Genomic DNA, 15,794 nt, shown 5'->3' on the forward strand with positions numbered 1-15,794 from the left:
GGAGTTGATGTCATTGACAGGTTTGGGATGAAATGTCCAAAAAAGTTAATCATCCCCAGAAAAGATATAAGTTTCAAGATATTCCTAGGGGCCAGTGCCTCCTTGATTGCTTTCACTTAGTCCTCTAAGGGACGCAATTCACCTGATAACCTAAGTAAATTGCTCATTTGCTTGGAAGGCATACTCCTCGGTCTTGAGGCACCCTCCTGCCTTCCTAATACTTCTCTAATTTTGCCGTGTTCTTCCGTAGGTCCTTCTACTAATATGTCATGCAAGTACACAACACCTGGCCAGTCTGCTAGTAAACTTTCTGTGGTTCTTTACAATATAGTGCATGTTGATGAAACTGATGATTCCTGATGAAGGGCATATGCCTGAAACCTTGATTCTCCTGCTCCTTGGATGCCGTCTGACCTGCTGTGCTTTTCCAGCGCCACACTCTTGATGCTGATGAAACTCCAAAGAGTAAGCGGGTATATTAGTACAACCTATTATAAGTGTTTATAGTCTCATGTTCCCTAAAGGTTTTGTCCAGCTGCAGCTCCTGTAGGCATGACTCATGTCTAACTTAGTGAATATTTGACCCCCCAGCCAGATTTGCATATACAGCTTCAATTTTGAGAATGGGGTACTTATTTAGTTTTGCAACTGGTTAACCATCAGCTTGTAATTCCCACAGATGCAAATAGTTTTAACTGGTACAATAGGTGCTGCTCATCACACTGACTGAATGATGCCTAGGTCCTCCAGCCTTTTCAACTTCTCTTATAAAGTATAAGGCATAGACATAGTTCTGAAAAGTCTAGAATTGGCTTCCCAAATTCTTATGGATTCTTGCCTTTACTTCTTTAATTTCTCCCAGTTCTTCATAGAAAATATCTCTGCACTTAATGATGATTTTGTGCAGACCCCTTCTTAAATGCTAAAAATCTCTAGCCAATTTAACTTGATCTCTTGGACCCAGCCACACCTCATCAAACTCTGTCTCTGACCTACACCATGACTGAAGGCAACTGAGTGGATTTCTGCTAGTAGCTCACTGGAACCAATGTTGTAACCATTATTTTAATGGCCTTCCCTGTACATGTCATCAACCTGAGGGAGCAGATCCCTTCTTGAAGATACTGGTAGGTCTACTGCCCAACAATGGTGGCAGAGGCCCTACTGTCCACTTCCAACCATAACATCTTTGTATTTACCACTGTGATCGGAACTATTTTGCTTGCATCTTACATTATTGACAGACATGTCTGTCCACTCTGCCTGAGAACTATATTATCTATGGTACACTGGTGATGCACTGTTCAATTTAAAAGTCCTAGACAGGCTCTGATTATACTTGCACTTATACCTCAAATTTCCTTTTTTTCTGACACTGGAAGCATTCAACATCCTTAAATCTGCTCAGTTCTGGGGGTTGGCTTTTCTGACATCTGAAACACTCTGCATACTCAGGGTCTATTGAAGGCTGTTGGTTTAATCATCTGTAGCCTCTGGGTTTTCTAGTTTCTATATTCATTTCTATGCTTGGGCCCATGCCTTTTATTCCAGACACCACTGTTCCTTGACGTTCAGCACCCTATCAAGTGCTTTTGAGCCTACACTGCTCAAAAACTTTGTAACTCCTCGGCAGCCTTTTCTGCACTCTCCATGGCTAATGCAATCTTCAGCAATTTATTTAAATCTATTTTGATTTTACCAAAAGCTTATTTTATATGGCTTCATTATTAATGCCACATACTAAATCATCTCTTGTTATGGATTTTTTTCTCATTTTAATGGTAAATATGAGGCGCAGGTCCCAGATGTGATGTGACTGGTTAAACAACTCAACATTAAGCAAAACATAATGTATTTTAACTGTAGGGTTTAAATAAAAACACCAGAAATGGGAATTTAGAAAAACTTAACTATTGGCAAAATTAGTTGAAAAGTGTGGCGCTGGAATAGTACAGCAGGTCAGGCAGCATCCAAGGAGCAGCAGAAGCCCTTCATCAGGAATGTGAAAAACATAACCAAATAATAGTTACAGTACCTATTACCAATTAACTGTGCCAATATAGTAACATCCCATAAACACCTCCTTGGCAAAAAGCAAATTTAGACACATATTCCTGCATGCAGTTCTCCATTCAGGAGGAAATGGCATGAAGAGAAATTCCAGAGACAGTAGTAGCTAGGACTCATTCACTGAAGCTCTAATTCTTCTGAGGCCGCAAACAGATTCAGATGTTAAAACTAAAAATAACTAGAAAGCTTGGTCTGTGAGAGCTGGCCATGCCTATTCAGGCTGCTGTCATTGCTCCAACTTCTTTTTTAAAAAATTACCTGAAGGCTTCACACATTGTTTATTCTAGTGAATCTGGTAGACTGCTTGTTGCCTCTGTTTTACAACTTTTCTTCAAAATAAGATAGAACAAAATAACCTTTTAAAACGACAGCATCATCACACATTCCCCCCCTTAAAAAAATGAACCATCTATATACAAAAATGACTTCATTTTAAAGTCCTTATTCATATTGCACTAAAACATTACAATACATATACGTTACATTGACTCTAAGAATGCAATCATTCATGATTAAATTCTATTTCAGTTATTTACTCCTGCCACCGAACATCTCCGTCTTTCTTCATCAAAGTCATGACAATGCATCGGCAATTACATTTTCTCATTGTGCCACGTATATAATTTTCAAATTGAATAGCTGCAATGATAAGCACCTATACAACATATTCAAGAAGAACGGATACTCAAAATATACAGTCCGCAGATTCCTCAGGAACGAACCAGGACAAGCAGATCTAACCCAGCCAGAAACCCTAACCACCTTACCATACATCAAAGAAGTCTCAGCAATAACAGTCAGACTACTAAGACCCCTCAGAATCCTAGTAGCACACAAACCTACCAACACGCTCAAACAAAAACTAACAAACTTAAAAGACCCAGTACAACCCATGGACAAAACCAACCTCATCTACAAAATTCCATGCAAGGACTGCCACAAACACTATGTAGGACAAACAGGAAGAAAGTTAGCCACCAGGATACACGAACACCAGCTAGCCACAAAAAGACACAACCCTCTCTCCCTCATAGCCCTACACACAGATGAAAAAAACCACCATTTAGACTGGGACAACACATCTTTCCTGGGACAGGCTCAGCAAAGCCATGCCAGAGAATTCCTAGAGGCCTGGCACTCCAACCACAATGCCATAAACAAACACATAGATCTAGATACCATCTATCAACCCTCAGAAAACGAACAGGAAATGACATCACCACAAACCCCAGGAACCCCATCCAGGACAAACATATAAATAGAAAGCAGGAGACAACAGCTTTGCTTCACTTGGAGGTCGCCACTGATAGTTACCTAGCCAGGTAATGAAACGTCTGGATATCAAACCTACAGCTCAGCAAGCAAACCTACACGCTAAACCTCAACCTGAGCTACAAACCTTCACAAACCTTGCAGGTCTTTCTATCTTCTTGTCATCTTTTTGTAAGTGTGTAGTACTGACACATACATCACTTGTATGGATAGCTGCCTTGAATGGCTTTGCGTAATTAGATTGATCACCAATCCTGCCTCCCAAACAGTACATGTATTAATCTAACAACTGCAATAAATGCTGCAAATGTTCCTTCCATATATGACTAAAAATCACCAGGTCATTGATACACACCATATAATTGGTTCATCCAGAAATTTATTGGTTAGTCTTTGAAATGTGACTGGTGCATTTTTCATACCAAATGACTTTTAATTTGTATAGTCCACACCACCCCATCACTCGCATGGATAGTTGCCTTGAATGGCTTTGCGTAATTAGGTGTGGCTAATACTGGGACAGTGGTTAACATAACTTTCAGGCCGTCAAATACCATCTGACAGTCCGCTGAAATTTTCTGTGCCTCCTCAGTCAGTGAGTGAAACAACCATGTGTTAAAATTCAATATAGCTTCTGATAAAACTCTCTCAAGAATTGCAGTATTGCTCTCTTCGTCAATGATATGGGAAACTTCCCAATAACCTTTGTTTTCACATTCCATGGGGCCATCTGTCCGTAAACAATAACATGACCCAGGAACATGACTTGGGTTTCTGTGAATTCACTTTTAGGCAGATTTATCACCAATCCTGCCTCCCAAACAGTACATGTATTGATCTAACAATTGCAATAAATGCTGCAAATGTTGCTTCCATGTATGACTTTGTTGTTTAGGTTTTAGGATACAGGTACAGTCGGTTCAGATATAACGTGATAGTTCCATTCTCGTGCGATCTTGTGTTATTAAAAATTGCACAATAGCAGTGCCATTCAAACTAATGGAGCCAGAATCACATTATAGTCAATACAGGTAAGGCAAGTTCACATTTCTACAAATAATAATCTAAATTCTTCAATCGCGTTAAAGCCAATTCGCGTTATAGCAGAACAGACGGTACCTGCTAAAATTCTCTCAGTAAGTCCAATTTAGAAATACAAGTGATGATACAGTCTTCCAAACATGGAGTAGGATGATAATCAGACTTTGTAATTCCATTGACTTTGCAATAGTCCACACATAATCATTGGGTAATATCTGGTTTTGGCACCATTACCGGTCGCTATAACCCACTTTGATTATGTTGTCTTTGAGCATACGTTCATTAAACTTATACCAACTTTAGAGGGTGAGGTCTACAAAAGATATTGCTGATTTGGATCAGCATTTCCTATATCTATATTATGTGTAATTACATTAGTATTTCCCACCTTATTCCCACATATCTACCCCTGTGATAGAAATATCTCTTTCTGGTCATTTCGATTTTCCCCTGGAAGGTAACTCAATAATTTATCCCCATTTTTGACAACTTTCTCATTGTCCAATTTAACTTGAGGAATGCCCAACTCAGAATCCTCTGAACTTGGTTCTTCACTTCATGTTGAAATCAGTAACACATTCTCCATTTGCTTTCCTCCCCTATCAAAATACCTTTTTTATTTACATAACACACTCTGTGAGATTTATTTCTATCTGACATTCTTATCAAATGATTCACCTCACTCAATTTCCTTTCAATTGAAATGGTCCACTAACCCCTGCGTTTAAAAGGTTCACAAATCACCGAAAGTAACACTAATGCTACCTCCACCAGCAAAATTGCGAATTTCTGATTTATTGTCTGCTTCCTGTTTCATTATACGCTGTGTTGCTTTTGAAAACTGTCTAGCCAATTCACCCACTCAACTTAAGCTTCCCCTAAATTTTGATATGTAATCCAAATATTGAACTCTGATTCACCAATTTCTCCTTAATGAATTTCACTGGTCCTCTCAACTCATGCCCAAAAACTAATTTAAATGGCCTGAATTTGGTAGATTCATTTAATGCTGCCCTAATTGCAAAAAGTTCAAACAGAATTCCTTTATCCCAATCATCTGGATAGTCTTGGCTGTAAGCCCTCAACATGGTCTTTAAAGTTTGATGCCACCATTCTGATGCTCTCTGGAATTCTAGATGGTACACAGTAGATTTAAATTGTTTTATTCCTAATCTATCCAAAACTTCCCTGACTAATCTTGATGCAAATTTTGACCCTTGTGGGGGTCCAAGATGGCGGCAATCTAGGAAGATCGTGTTGCAGAGCTCTGCACCACATCGTAAATGGGACAAAGTCCTAAGCCACCCTACCCGGACCCCTGCGATATCCTGGGACTCCAGAAAGGTCGTGGAGTCCCAGGAAACTGTCAGAGAGCAACTTCCCTTGTTTTTCGCTGTCTAGGGATACCGAAGAAGGGAGGAGGTACATCCGAGGCTGGGCCCAGCCTGCAGGATCCTCGGACCCGATTTCCAACCTAGTTCTGGTGAAGGAGCTTGTGAAATCTCATGAAATGTTGAGCAAGGAGATAGAGGACAAGCTGGCCCCAATCTCTATTATGCTGCAGAAACATGAACAGCAGCTGGGAGACCCGGAGAAAAGGATGGATGAGGGTAGAATGCAAAGTTGCAGTGGTGGAAGCTGATACCAGTTCCTCCAAGGATAGGATCCAGGCCCTGGAGATGCAGTTCTGTAATTTGCTTGACCAGGTTGATGACCTCAAGAACGGGCAGGAGAAAAAATATGCAGATCGTCGGTCTGCCGGAGGGTAAGAAAGGTGAGTGGCAGGTGAAATTTATTGAGGACTGGCTGCCAAAATTCCTAAACTTGGAGGCTGGAATGAGAAGCTTGAAGATTGAGAGGGCTCACTGGGTCACAGCGCAGAGGTCAGGTCTGGACCAGTGTCCTTGTCCTATCTTGGTGCACTTTCATCTCTACCGAAATAATGAGAGAAGTGTGGAAACTTCCAGAATCCAGGGGAAGGATCCGAAAGCCCTAGTTTATGAGGGCTCTAAGATCATGTTCTTCCAGGACTTTTCAGCACCAGTGATCCGGAAAAGAAAATACTATGATGCCGTCAAGAGAAGACTGAGGGAGCTCAGGATCCAGTACTCTCTGAGGTATCCGGTGGTGCTTTGGAACACCTTAGATTGATCTGTATATCTCTTTGACACGTCAGAGAAGACAAGAGACTTTGTGGTCAAATTAACTTAATCTGAACAATTTAGTATGTACAAATAATAGTGTTGTTTGGGTATGTCTCTAACTTTTTTTTAAAATAAGGAGGTCTGATTGGAGCTTTCTTTTCCTTTTTTTAAATTGGTAATAATTTGGTCTAAACTATGCTCAAGGATGATTGGGATATGTACTTTCAACTTCTAAGTTAAGTTATACCAAAGGATGGGTGGGGTACTTAGTCTTTTTTTTCCAAAATGTCTTTGTTCACATTGTTATTTCATGGTGTATTTTCTTTCTTTTCTGCTTGTGTTTGCAGTGCGGCTCTAGCTAGGAGGGGGGAAAATGGTTGAGGTGGCTAGATGCTTACTACAGTCCAGGTATTTAAATGTCCTGGCTGCAATATTGGCAGCGGGATGGGAAGTTGGGTTTTGGGATGCCCTCTTTGGGCAGGGGGTGAGTTCCCCTATTCAGCGCCATTGGCACTTTATACGTTGGTTTGTTTTTTAGTTTTCGTTGTATATAATTTTTGATAGCTTTGTAGGTTGGTTAACTGTAGTGGTTTTAGTTTATGTAGTTTTTATGTTCAATGGATCTTGCGACACTAAGGCTTGGAGATTTGTGATTCGAGTTCCTCCTCTCTGGAATCCAAATGTTACTGCAGAAGGTTATGGCTAATGACCTTGATTAAATGGTGTACCTGGAACATCAAGGGGAGTCACTCACCAATTAGAGGAAAAAGGTACTCTCGAATCTTTGAAAGGAAATGGTAGATATTTCTTTGTTACAGGAGACACACTTGGATGATAGGGAGCATTTGAAATTACAGCAGAATGCCTTTGATCAGGTTTACTTTTTAATCTTTTAATACCAGAAGCAGGGGAGCGGCTATATTGGTTAGGAAGAATCTCCCATTTAAGTTACTGGAGTGTGTTAAGGACATACCCACTGGAGGTTTGTAATCCTCAAAGCCCTGATAAATGGGAAAGAATATGTTGTTTTAAATGTTTATTGCCCTCCGACCCATCCCCTCAAATTTCTGGTAGATGCGTTCTCTAAGTTGATCAGTCTTGAGTCCCGGCATATCATTATAGGGGGAGATTTTAATTGTCTTATGGATCACATGGTCGACAGGTTGCCCAAAGGCCCCCCTGATACCAACTGTACAAACTAACCAATTAGTGGATTTGTGTGTGGAATTAGGGTTGGTGGACATCTGGAGGTGTCCCCACCCTACAACCAGGAATTTTATGTTTTTCCCAATCTACACAGATGTCACACCAGGGATTTTTTTTTTTCTGACCCCCATGGCAACCTGGATTTGGTGGCATCTTGTATGATTGGTGGTATTACTATCTCTGATCACGCTCCAGTGTACCAATTGGTTCAGATTAAGGATGCTAATGTAGGTCCGAAGCACTGGCGAATGGATCATAAGTTTGTGGAGTATTTCCCTAAGGAATTTAGGGCATTTCTAGACATTAATTCAGGCTTGGTTAGTTGCCCATTGTTCTTTGGGAAACTGCCAAAGCCTATGCTGGGAGTTAGTTATTTCCTACTCTGCCAGTAGGAAGCAGCAGAAGGGCAAGCAGCAACGTTTCCTTGAAGGCAGCTAAGAAGGCTTACCTTGATTGGCCCTCGTGTGCCAAACTACAGAGGATTATGGTGCTGCAGTCTGCATTGCGCTCCATGCTCATGCAGGGAGCAAAGAAGGATCTTACTTTCGCAAAACAAAAATTATATGAGCATGGTGACAAACTGGGCAAATACCTTGTGTATCTCGCCAGGAAAGGGAGTGCCCCTCGAGCCATTATGTTGATTAGGGAAGAGTCTGGGAACCAACATGTGATTCCAAAAAGATTAATGTGGCGTTCCAGAGATTTTACTCTGAATTTTACCAATCTAGGTGTTGTGAGGAGGGGCGGGTCAAGATGGACTTCTTTTTCAAGGATCTGGATCTCCTGAGTGTGACCCCCGAACAAGAGACTTTTCTCAATGCCCCCTTATCAGAGCAAGAGGTGAAGGAGGTCCTGATGGACCTCCCAGTGAATTCTATAAGGAATTTATAAGCATATTGTCAGGCCCGATGCTTGACATATTCAATGACTCATGGTTACCTCCGGCCATCTCTAAGAGAGGCCAATATTTTTCTTCTTCTTAAAAAAGGGAAGGTCCTGGAGGACTGTGCTTCTTGCAGGCTCATTTCATTCTTAAATGTTGACTTTAGAATCTTCTCTAAGACTCTTGCATTAAGGCTGGAGATTGTGTTACCTTCTATTGTTAAAGAGGACCAGACAGGCTTCATAAAGGGCCGCAGATCCTCCAATAATGTTAGGAGGCTGCTTAATGTAATTCAAGTGTGTCAACAGCGGTCAATACAGGGATTGGTGATTTCTCTAGATGCAGAGAAGACATTTCACCAAGTTGAGTAGCTGTACCTTTTTTATACTCTAGAGCGGTTTGGCTTGGGGAAAGCCTTTATAACATGGAGAAAAGTTCTCTCCAGTGACCCTCTCACTGTGGTCATCACCGACTGGATATGATCAAACAACTTGAGCATTTTTAGGGGCAGCCAGCAGGACTGTCATCTTTCGGCATTGCTTTTAACATTGGTGATTGAATCATTGGTGGAGGCCATTCATAGACATTGGCTGCAGAAGTGGGGTCAAAATTACATAAGATATTGTTGTACGTTGATATCCTCATTTTTTTGTCAAATCCAGCAGTTTCAGTGCCTCGCCTGATACAATGCATCAGCTCATTTGACACTTTTTCGGGATACAAGATTAATTTTGCAAAATCAGAGGCTGTGCCTATGGGTGGTCTTACAAAGGTGAGAGATCTTGCGGGCGAATCTCGATTCCCATTTAAGTGATCACAGTGGGGTTTTATGTATTTGGGCATATTCGTCACTCCAGTTCTTGATTGGTTGTTTAAAGCTAATATTGTTCAATTATTCAACAAAATCAAACAAGACTTTCAAAAATGGGAGGCACTTCTGGTTAGGTCAGATAGTGCTTATTAAGATTAATATTCTCCCCCATTTGTTGTACCCTGTATGGATGTTCCCCCTGATTTTCAATAAGCAAATGCTCAGGAGACTGAACAGCTGGTTCAGCTCTTTTATTTGGCACCTTAAGTGGCCCCTTACTAAATTAGCTAAACTGCAATTGCCTCACAGACTGGGGGGGAATGGATCTCCCAGACATTAAAAACTATCAACTAAGCTTGCTTTGATCTTAAGTGAGTTATTGGGCTTGTGGGGGCACTCTTTCAATATGGTTAGATATCAAAACCTCTCAGGCAAGGTGCCCCCTTACTAGCTTGCTGTTTTTGGACAAGATGAGGACAATTAAGGAATATGCCATAGCCCAATAGTTATCAATTCTGTTAAAGCATAGAGGGCAATTCGGCAGAGGGAAGGCAATATTGGCAAAACATCTTTTCTTAACACCTATAGTGGGTATGCTGGTTTTTCAACTTGGGATGATGGATTCAGAGTTCAAACATTGGGCAGCTAGCGGTGTGTCTTGCGAGGGTGATTTATTTGAAGGAGACACAATGATGTCTTTTGATCAGTTAGCACGGGAATACGAGCTATCTAGCAGGGACTTTTTTTTTAAGTTAGGGATTTTATTCAAAAAAGAACTTCACTTTTCCCTACAAATTTGACATAGAGAGGAAGGTGCTCAGTGCTAAGAGTACACTTTCTGTCAGCACTTTATATCGTCAGTTGGGGGGCTGCCACTCAGATCAATTTGATCAAATTTGCAGGGTATGGGAGAGAGAGCTAGGCATTGAGGTCTCCTCAGAGGCATGGGAAGATATTTGGGAAAAAAACAAGAAAGATATCAATTTGTAATAGGAACCATGCTTTATAGTTACAGATTCTCCACAGTGTTCGCTTGGCTCCAGATCATTTGTCAAAATTTAAAAACAGGGCACCTTCAACATGCCCCAAGTCTAAAGTTAGCATGGGCACTCTTACCCATTGTCTCTGGTAGGCTTCAAACATACTGGAGCGCTGTAGCATTGGAGGGGTGTAAGGGTGGAGAAGGACCTGATCTCTCCTCTTCTTGGTCTGCCCAGTGTGTTCCCTGTAGATGTGCATAAGAAAAAACTTTTCAACATCCTCACTTTCTGCATAAGAAAGAATATCTTGTTAGGTTGGGTGTCTGAAAATTCCCCGGGCCTGTCGGGTTGGCAGAAGATTGTTATGGAGCATATCCCATTGATTTTCTTACAAGTATGGTACACCATAAAACTGAGAATTTCTATTAGACATAGTGGCCTTTTTTGGAATACTTGGACACAGATTTGTCCTCCACACTAATAAGGAATTTTACATAACTGTAACGATTGTGCTTTGAGTCCAATATCCAGAGAAGGGAAACTGCGAATGTATGAATAAATGAAAATTAATGCTCCCGATATTTGAGAGTTAGTGTTTTGTTTTGCTGAGCTGTGTTATTATTATTTATTATTTTGTTGTTAGTTATAATTTATTCAGTTAAGTAGTTAGTTAAGGTTTTTAAAATTTTGAAATACATATTTTTATATTTGTACATGAGCGCGGTTTGGGTTTTTAACTTTTTTTGGTGTTTTTTGTATTGCTTTGAATTGTATTGCTTTGTATTTGTTGTACTCTTTAAAAAATCTATTTTTCAATAAAAATATATTTTTAAAACGTTTGACCCTTGATCTATTTGTATCTCTGTGGGTAGTCCATAACTAGAAAAATCTGAGTAACTCCTCGACATTCATTTTAGTTGTGATATTGTGTAATGGAATGGCCTTTGGAAATCTAGTGAACACATCCATTATTGTCAATATATACTGATTCCCACTTATCAATTAATTAAGACCCTTGTAAAAGGTTCCTCAAATGCAGAAATGGGTATTAAAGGTGCTGATTTTATCACTGCCTGAAGTTTTCCAATTTTCTGACATGTATGACATGTCTGGCAAAATTCAACTCCATCCTTATGCAGTCCAGGCCAGTAAAAATGATTTTGTATTGAGGCTTGAGTTTTCCTTACTCCCAAATGATGACCTACTGGTCATTTATGTGCTACCCGCAACACCTTTTTATAATCCACTGGTAGTACAACTTGATGAACATCTGCCAAATTCTCATCCACCTGAATATTTGATAACCTCCATTTCCTCATCAAGACATAATTTTTATGATAGTAACATTCTAGGATAGATTCAGATTCTTCTGTGTATGCTCGTTGATACAACTACTTCAGTTTTTCATCTTTCTATTCTAACTCAGTTAATTTTTCTGAACTAAAAATATCCACTTCATCCTCCACCTCTTCCTTGTTTTTTCCTCATGATCTTTACTAATTGTACTTCAACTTCCTTATCTTTACTGTTTGATTTCTCCTCCTGTGTCAACCCATGTTTTCTGACCTTGTTATCACAGTCAGAAAAAAAATCCCAGGATAAATTTCCTGTAATACCTCAGTTGTTTAATTTTCCAGTGGCTTTTGAACCACAGTAGGCAGCATTCCCACCTGTGATCTAGCTATAATAGTACCAAGGCAAAATTGTATTCCTGGAGCTGGGAGTTCCCCTAGTTATCCTATCATGACTTCTCCACTTTTCACTGAACACTCCAACCTCACTTTACCTAATGGAGCACTTCTTTTACCATGAATTCCACATATTATCACTTTTTCTGGCAATAGTCCTTCTGAATTATATATCTCATCTCTCAAAGTCAAAGATTGACATGATCCCGTATCTCTTAAAATGTAATTTCTTCAACTGCTCCTCCTGGCATTTGTGAATAAACCTTGTACTCAGAAGTAAATTGTTTAAGAAGATCTGGCACTTTCTTCTCAATCAACCCCTGACTAGGTTGTACATTCTGGTGCAGCTGTTTAGCTTTGACTGTGCTTTCCTTTACCACTTCAACAAACTTCACTTGCTTGTCTTGTTTTCTTACATCTGTCTTCCCAGTGATTTTTTTTACACTGCAACTTTATGTGGCCTACTTTATTACAGTGAAAAATAACCTGAGCTTTTTTACTTCTCTTTCCCCTTCATGGGTTCCCTTTTTACCCTGTCGTAAACTATCTTTATTATCTGCAATGAGATCTCCTTTTTCCTTACTACCTGAGAATTTCCCTTTTCCCCAATTTTCCCCAATGTCAGAAGCCCAACTTTGATTCATGAACCAACTCATATCAGCCATTCCAGCTGCTAATCTTGCAGTTTTAACTCTCTGCTCTCTAAGAACATTATATGTTGGATCTATTTTTAATGTCCTTATCCACCTATCAAAATCACTTTATTTGATCCTTTCAAATTTCATGTAGGTTTGACCAGGTTCCCTCGTTCAATTCCTGAAACATTGTCTGTAGATTCCTGGAATTAACTCATATACACTTTAGATGGCTTTCTTCACCTCATTATACCCCCCAAATACCTCCAGTGATAGTGATGCAAATACTTCACTAGCTCCACCTACCAATTTTATTTGGATCAACAATACCTATATGGACACCAGCCACTTCATTTGTTTACTTTCTCAAATGAAATAAAAAAGGCTTCTACATCCTTCTCATCAAATTTAGGAAATGCTTGGACAGACCTTTGGCGATGATGGGTTTGCTCATCACTATCATCACTATCCTCCTCACTCAGCCTACCTTCTACCTTCACCTCTGCCCTCATAAGCTGATTTTCTCTCTAACTGCCAACTTCCAAAGTTCAAATTCTCTTTTTTTTCGGTTTTAATTGTAATTCAAACTGTTTCATTTCCTTTTCATTGCTAAGTTGCTTCACCTGTAATTGAATTCTAGCAATTTTCAAAGATTCCTATAGCATTTCTAGCAATTTTTAATGTCGATCTACTGCAATTACCTCCCCTTTTCTCACGGACACAGGCAACCCCAATTCTACCTTGTCTGCCAAATCCAATAGCTCTGCCTTGCTCATTTTTTGTAAGATTCCTGAAGTCACTTCTTCCGCCCCCTAGATAATGTTCAGCAACCGAAAGATTACTAATTGGGCTAACACTGTTTAAACCAACTGAATTCAACACCCGAAATAAAAGGCACTAACATTTTCCACTAGCTGCCTTTGAGTCCAACAATCCTAAACCCAACATGGAATTATAGGTTTCAATCCTGGCAAGAATCCCCAAATTTGTCATGGACCAGACCAGACCACCTCAAAATATTTTAAGAAGGTAGCCGAGACTCTAACTTTGTATTTTAAGGTTGATGTGAATTGTATGTTCCAGGTACTGATGTGACTAGTCAAACTATTCAACGTTAAGCAAGACACAATTTATTTAAATACTATAGTTAAAATACAACAAAAGAAAGAGGAATTTATAATAACTTAACTTTTGGGAAACTTAACAGAATAATAGAAACTGTACCTATTATTAATTAACTATTCCAATATAGTAACATCCCACAAACACGCCCTTGGCAAAAAGGCAAATTCAAACACAGCTCTTACACGCAGCTTTCCAATACAGGAGGAAATGACATGAAGAGAAATTCTAGTGAAAATAGCAGCCAGGAATCATTCACTAAAGTTCCAACTCTTCTGAGACCGAGACAGATTCTGATGTTAAAGCTAAGAATAACTGAAAACAATCTGGTCTGTGAGAGCTGGTTACAACCATTCAGGCTGCTTCCATTGTTCCAACTTCTTTTTAAAAAAATACCTAAAAGTCTCACACATTGTTTACTTTAGTGGTTCGGTAGACTGCTTGGTGCCTCTGTCTTACAACCTCTTTCTAAAAAAACGCAACAAAATAACATTTTAAAGTGACAGCATTGTCACATTCTTGGCATTTCATTGAATGCAGCCCCAAAATCATAATGGTCTGTAATCTCTTTGAGCCTCATATGAACTATGCAATAGTCTCGCCTGGGCTCTCCCAGTCAAACTAAACTTGCAACACTGTAAAATTATTGAGGCTTTGGGGTGGTAGTAACTTTTGACTAACTCCAATCTCTGCAAATATTTTAGGATTTGAAGGACATTAAGATTTGCATCAGACTATGTCCCACATGCAGTTAACAAAATTATTTTGTTTCTCCTCCCCCTCTATTTAAATAACACAGAAAAACAATTTTAACCATTTTAAGTGATGTACCCAATCCTCTGAAGGCAGATTGAACAGCTGTTATCTTTTGAAAAGAGGTATTTAACTTTATCATCTTTGCAGATTGCACTTGTCTGACTTTTGTGAGTTGCTGGCTTTTACCTCATCACCAATGGAAAACCTTCAAAGCTTGACTCTGCCAGTTAATTTATAATCACAATAATTTAATACAATAAATAACACTTATTTATAGAGTACAGCACATGGTCCTTACATGCCTAGATCCTCAATTTAGTTCAAGGGTAAGCCCCCCACACACCTCGTGCAGATACTACAGTCTAACCCTGATTGGTCTAGTGGGTCATATGAATCCTCCCTCAATCTTTTAAAGGAACCAACTACTATAGTTATAGAGAAGGAAACCATCACATCAGCTGTTTATTTACTAGAATCTGAAACTTCAAAGCGTCCTATATATTTGCATTCAGATGGCCATGTTCCTCAAAATCTAGATGTTTCTTTGAGGAGAGTGAGTCATTTTTGAAGAAGGTACACAATAAGAATAGTTGTTTACTTGTCACATAGAATCTGTCAAAATAGCAACTGCCCTCACAATTGGGTGAAAATGTTCTTTCCAGAGTAGAAAGCCAGACTATTACTGCAAAGCAAGAAAGTAACTTTGTCCTAGTTCAATCACTAATGCAAGCAAGTGAAGCTTAAAAGATTTCCAGTAAAATGACCACAGAATCTGGTATATTCAGAATTATGGAATTAGAAAGAGATCTTGAATAATTGAAAGGAGAGGGTTCAAGGCCATGGCAGTGTCAGATAGAGTGAATATGCTACTTCTGCACAAATGAAAACAAATTATATGTAACATCTTTTCGATTATTCACAGAGAACATCAATGTGAGCTTGACACAATTACAAAAAAAAACTTCTATCCTCAGGAAAAGCCCATCAGGTAGAAGTATAACAACTCCTAGTCACTAGAATCAAAGAATACCTCTGGTGTGGAAACAGGCCATTTGGCCCAACAAGTCTACATCGACCCTCTGAAGAGTAACCCACCCAGACCCATGCCCCTACCCTATATTTACCCCTGACTAATGCGCCTAACCATTTAGCATAGCCAATTCATCTAACCTGCGCAACTTTGGCT

This window comes from Chiloscyllium plagiosum, unplaced genomic scaffold (assembly GCF_037043375.1).
Source record: "Chiloscyllium plagiosum isolate Xiang-an unplaced genomic scaffold, Cpla_swu_hap1 HiC_scaffold_10, whole genome shotgun sequence".
Lineage (NCBI taxonomy): Eukaryota > Metazoa > Chordata > Chondrichthyes > Orectolobiformes > Hemiscylliidae > Chiloscyllium > Chiloscyllium plagiosum.